Genomic DNA, 6329 nt, shown 5'->3' with positions numbered 1-6329 from the left:
TCACTATATCCCATATTGTCTTTATTTTGTTATCTGATATGACTATCTTTTCGTTGTAATATATTTGCTTTGACATCCGTATTAGTCTTTAATATTTTGCAGTATTTCTTATAATGTGCTATAGCATCAACATTGGAAATGTTTCGGATTGACAGAAACAGTTTTCTTTTTGTTTTACAAGATACCCCTATTCCTCGAGTAATCCATGGCTTCTTTGTAGACTTTGCTCTAACCTTGGTAAGTTTTGGGGGAAAGCAGTGTTCGAATAAGGTAAGCACTTTATTAGCAAAAATGTTATATTTTTCATTCATGCCATGAGCACTGTAAACATCAGTCCAGTGAATGTCTCTGAGGAGTGTCCTAAAATAATCAATTTTTGGCTTACTGATTACCCTCTTGAGCTCAGATTTAACAGATTTTATATCCTGTTCAGTATTAACATTTAACAGAAGGAACTGCATGTCATGGTCTGAGAGGCCATTGACTATTGGTTTTGTAATATAATTTTGTTCATTGGACTTTTCTATAAAGATATTATCAATGGGTATTTGTGAGCAAGTGGCTATCCTAGTGGAGAACTTTACAGTGGGAGTTAAGTTGAATGATAGTGTTACTAACTCAAATAAGTTCTTATTGGAAGAGTCTTTAAGGAAATCTACATTGAAATCACCATCAACCACTATTTCTTTGTTTTTGGATGTTAAATGGGCCAGTACAGCTTCAAGGTGGTTTACAAACAGATTAAAGTTACCTACAGGTGCTCGATATACACTTAATATTATGTCATTATAGCTGCGCAAGCGCAGTGTCACCTGTTATCTATGCCCTCTGGAAACTGCTGAAAGGAACATATTTCTAACAGGTCGTGGGAAAATATTGCGAATGATGGTTTGAAAAGCATTACTTTCAGAGTAAATATTCTTTTACGTAAGTTGAACTATGTGTGACAATGTACCATGAATTTCTTAAAACACGGAGCGTTTGACTCTCATTTAAAAATCAACTCTTTCATGACGAGCCACTTAGAAAAATTTCGAACCCTGAAGATCAGACATTTATGTCATTATTAAACATTTTACTGGCACATTTGTGTGATTTACTTTAATGTGTAACACGTGCAAAAAAGAACAAAGTTATATGCGAAAGCTTAGCTTCTCTTGCAGCTTATTAATCTTAGAGACCAATACTATATGTGAAAGCTTTGCTTTTCTTGTAGCAACACTACGCATATTAATTTAAACTATTAACATTCCCTGTTTGTGTGTTCATGCTACTTAACAGTGATGTTGCTGTTGGCTGACTACATCACACGTCCTATGCTCTCAATATCCGCTGTCATTGGCTGGCGAGATCACGTGATGTGAGCCACGACTAGCTTACACAAGCACATCGCAATCTCGATTTCAATGATTCGGAAAGTAACATGCGGTGTTTGGTGGAATTCCAAAGTATACTTTCGTAATATGAAAATACGCAGCGTACATGTTGCTGCACATCAAAGATATTTCCAAAATGTGTCTTTTTCCCTGAGTTTCAGTGCCAGGAAATTCGACGCCAGTATATAAAACCATAACAATTCAAAGGACTGATATGGGAAAATATACTGTCACTTAACACGGAAAAAGCGTGTTTTCTCCCGGGAGAAAGTGTATTTTTAACCGGGAAATCCAGGAATTTTTTTTTTCCTTGTTTGCGTATACACCCTGATAAAGTTATAACTCCATTATTTGAGTGCTAGGCAGCCAGTAGGAATGAGTTAAACAGGAGCACATTTAATTTCACAGAAAGGGTGAAGGTTGATGTTATAGCAGTGAAGTGAGAGGGAAGGCAGCAGGAATGCCATTGTTAGGCGCTTGGAGTTCTTGAGGTGAATGAGGCACATGGACAACACCTGTGCTGACACAAATCTCGGAGATATGGAAATAAGCATTGCATTTTGCTCAAACAGAGCCAGAGACTGTGAAGTAACTGGCATGTAGGTTGAGCAATTTTATAACCTTGAATTCAAATTTGATTTGAGCTCTGGCAATGACAAAGATCTAGACAAATGTAGTTCACTTGGCGATATCTTATTCTGCGCCACCACATGAAAGCTGCTGGACATGGTAAGTCAGTTGCTGTGCTTTCTCCTGCAACTGTTATTCTCATTTGTGGTCAACCAGCGATAAGACCGACAAGGTAAAAATAGCAATATCCTGATGAGAGCGCAATTGGGATTAGCCTGATTGTGACAAGATTCATTACAAATTTGTTCTGGACAGGAGGTTGCACAAGTGGCGTAAATGTCACGCAGGGGGGCATAACAGCACACCTGCCCTCAGAGTGTATTCTGAGACAAAGAGTATAGAAGTTCTAGTGTATTTGAAACTTTGTAAGAAGATTTTATAGAGGACAACACACCTCAAATATAAACTTCATTTTTACAAGTGTTTTGCTATGGTCTTCAGTAGTCGAAAACCTTCATTTCCACACATTAGTTTTAGTCTATTATAGAGAGATGGCAATAGCCTTGCCGCAGGGGATACAACGGCTCCCGTGAGATAACCGAAGTTAAGCGCTGTCGGGTGTGGTCGGCACTTGGATGGGTTACCATCCTGGCCGCCATGAGCTGTTGCCATTTTTCGGGGTGCACTCAGCCTTGTGATGCCAATTGAGGAGCTACTCGACCAAATAATAGCGGCTTCGCTCAAGAATACCATCATGATGACCGGGAGAGTGGTGTGCTGACCCCTCGCCCCTCCTATCCACATCCTCCCCTGAGGATGATATGGCGGTCGGATGGTCCCGGTAGGCCTCTCGTGGCCTGAAGATGATGGAGTGAGTGCTATTATAGACAGGCAGAATTCACAGAGTGGTGAAGCAACACAGATAGCTGCACTGCAGGTAAGGGCAGGTAGGTTACAGGTCGAGAAAGTGTGGAGGCTGACTATACAGCGGACATGCAAGTTATAGCACAGCCTTTGGTGGGAAAATAAAAAATAAAATAAAATAGAGTATGAATCAGTCGTTGATACTCAACAATGGAGAAGTGCTACCTGCACTCTTAGAATTGCAATTATTATTATCCCTGTCCCTTCGTACAAGAAGAAAGAGCGTATTATTTTGTTTCATTAACTCATCGATTCTGATATTCCAGCTGACGGACGCTAATTGTTCACGGTCTGTAACTGGTACAATTATCTGTAGTAGTAATAGAATTTTGTTGAATCTATATGAAATTAATAACTGTAATATGTGTTATTGTCAGTAGTGAGTACTTATCCTGCATATGATTGAGTACATAATAATTAAATGTTGCCTTGGCCATTTTGTGTAGACCTCATTATTGTAGCGAGGCCTTTGACGACAAAAATTATATAAGTTCTTTTAACAGTCATTTAATGCTACAATTATTAAAAAGAATAAGCTCAATAAATGGAAAACAGCATCTTGTAATATCTCCAATTCATGTTAGGCCAGAGGTACAGTTTTTTTATTAATAGAAATATCTATAAATGCTTATGCTGTCATTGTACATAGGCAGCTATCCTGGACCATCCAGCCTCACAGAAAAATAGTTAAACATTGTTTGCATTGCTTAAATGCATTATCGTATAATATTAAAGAAAGATTTTTAGTCCATCGTGAGTAAGACGGATGTCTTCATGCTGAGATACGTACGATATTTCTGGTGGCAGCGTCCTGAGAAAAATTATCCGTGGTTTTTAACAAACGTAAAAAAGTACTTTCAAAACAATTTCATACAATAGGAATAACGGCACAGTTATCGTTTATGAAAAAGTGTTCAATTTAATTAATTCAAGGAAAAAAAAAATTACACGATAACTGGTGCCCAACATGGGGCTCGATGTTCCAGGAAATTTATGTATGTGGAAAGAATATATTATTAATAAGAGAAAATTAATGCTTGGATATGTTATCTGTTTCATGTGTACAAGGAATATTATTTTTGATGTAAAGAGAAACAGAAGACCTGTAACCCACCACAGATTTGAATAAGAATAAAGACGACAATAAAAACGAAGGTAAGGGTTTCTGAAAATATCTCTTGCTTTCGTGTGCTGTGTTGTTTGCCAATATTCATGGTATGTACCACTTGGTAGTGTTTTGCAAACAGTAATTCAAGTAGGAAAGAAAATTTATATTTGCTGAAAATTTGTGGAGAATTAGAAATTTTATATTGTATTATTATTATTTTTGTGGTGATTGCCGTGTGAAAATAATTGTGATAGAATAATGTCTCATTCAGAGTCAAAGAGATTACATAGTAGGACTACGGGAGAAGTTGATTTGGAAGCAGATTCACGACAGGATAGTGATAATGAATCGGAGGAAATCCCCATGGCATCTACATCCAATAAGAACTTGCAGGAACATATTATTGATCATGAAATAGAAACTGCACATCAGCACTCAGAAATCGAGCGTAGCATTGATAGCAGCATGTTGCCAACTTTTGCGGTTGAAACAACCGCACCCGCAACTAAGCAAATAGTTGAAACTTCCTGGCAGATTAAAACTGTGTGCCGGACCGAGACTCGAACTCGGGACCTTTGCCTTTCACGGGCAAGTGCTCTACCAACTGAGCTACCCAAGCACGACTCACGTCCTGTCCTCACAGCCTTACTTCTGCCAGTACCCCATCTCCTACCTTCCAAACTTTACAGAAGCTCTCCTGCGAACCTTGCAGAACTAGCACTCCTGAAAGAAAGGATATTGCGGAGACATGGCTTAGCCACAGCCTGGGGGATGTTTCTAGAATGAAATTTTCACTCTACAGCGGAATGTGCACTGATATGAAACTCTGCTATAGAGTGAAAATTTCATTCTAGAAGCAAATAGTTACGTGCACCACGCCTGGTTACGATGCCGTGAGTGCAATTCTAATGAAGTTAGATCAGTTCTAGAATCAACAGGAGGAGAGAGATACAGAGAAGGAAAGAATACAGTTAGGAAGGGAGAGACAGCCGGAGGAGAAAGAAAGAGAGAGGGAAAGAATACAGTTAGAAAGGGAGAGACAGCAGAAGGAGAGAAAAAGAGAAAGGGAAGAAAGGAGAAAAGAGAGAGAAAGCAGAATATTTGAACATCTTAAATGTTTAAAAGTCATGAAAGCAGACATAGCCAGTTTGAAACAAGCGTACCAGGAATTGCCAAATTTGGTAGCCAACTTGACCATAGACATACAAAATCTGCAAATAGAGCAGAATAGCATGAAGGAAGATACTCAGAACATAACTGAGAGGGTCGAAAATATAGAGATAGGAAATGAAGAAAGAATACAGAATTGCCTTGTGGAACATACTAAAAAGACTGTAGAAAAAGTAGAAAAATGGATAGATAACGAAGAGAAACAGATAGATGATAAAATACGAACACAAGTGACAAACGCAATTCGGGCAGTTCACTCGACTGGTCAGATCAATCAGACAGAAAAGGAAAGAGTAAATAACATGAGAATGGAGGACAATTACGTACCTGCTTCACGTGTTTTACCCGAAAATCAGATAGATGATAAAATACGAACACAAGTGACAAACGCAATTCGGGCAGTTCACTCGACTGGTCAGATCAATCAGACAGAAAAGGAAAGAGTAAATAACATGAGAATGGAGGACAATTACGTACCTGCTTCACGTGTTTTACCCGAAAATCCGCCATTCTCTGCCACCTATAATACAATTTTTGGGGACAGGCAGGAACGTGTAGTCCTAACAGTGAACCATTGAATGATGAGGGGGCTGTGCCCGCTGTATCTTCAATAATGATGGAGGAGAGTTTTAATTAAACACCACCTTCTCCACCGACAAGAAAAATATTCACCCAGTTATATTGATAAAGAGTTTTTGAAACATACTGCCCAGAGCACGGACAGAGAAACAAAAGATACAGTTTATTGTTTCGCACACAGTAGGAGATGTTGCTCTATGGGCGACAGATGCAGCTGAAAATAGCTACACCTGTGAACAATTTGAGAAGGTATTTCTAAATTAATACTGGTCGCCTTGTATTCAGGAAAGACTTACAGGCTTGGGGAAACAGTTCACCTCAATACAGATGGAAACAAAGGTATGAGGAAAGGTTTGGCCCAGGAGGTAGCAACCAACAGCTGATGCGAGATGTAGGGCCACATGGGAAGAATAGACTTGCAATGCCATGGTATCTGAGACAGGATAGTCAGACTAACGCAGAAAGATCCACAAACAATAGCTATAACAGGAACAAACATGGTCAAGCAGGTACTTCAAACAACCCGGCTTGGCAGAATCAGGATCGAAATGTGAGAATTGTTGATGTGACGAATCATCCTACATAAACCGATATGACAAACT

The 6329-nt window shown here is 39.0% G+C and overlaps 1 non-coding gene across 1 annotated transcript; it reads right to left on the bottom strand.

Annotated features, from left to right (window-relative positions):
• Nucleotides 1–4523: 4523 nt before the first annotated feature.
• Nucleotides 4524–4598, bottom strand: Trnas-uga (transfer RNA serine (anticodon UGA)). The gene has a single exon. It is a non-coding gene; the product is annotated as a tRNA-Ser (tRNA).
• Between the last annotated feature and the right edge of the window lie 1731 nt (nt 4599–6329).

Source organism: Schistocerca serialis, chromosome 8 (assembly GCF_023864345.2).
Source record: "Schistocerca serialis cubense isolate TAMUIC-IGC-003099 chromosome 8, iqSchSeri2.2, whole genome shotgun sequence".
NCBI lineage: Eukaryota > Metazoa > Arthropoda > Insecta > Orthoptera > Acrididae > Schistocerca > Schistocerca serialis.
The sequence above is the reverse complement of the archived record's forward strand: the minus strand, read 5'-3'. Positions and strand labels throughout refer to the sequence as shown.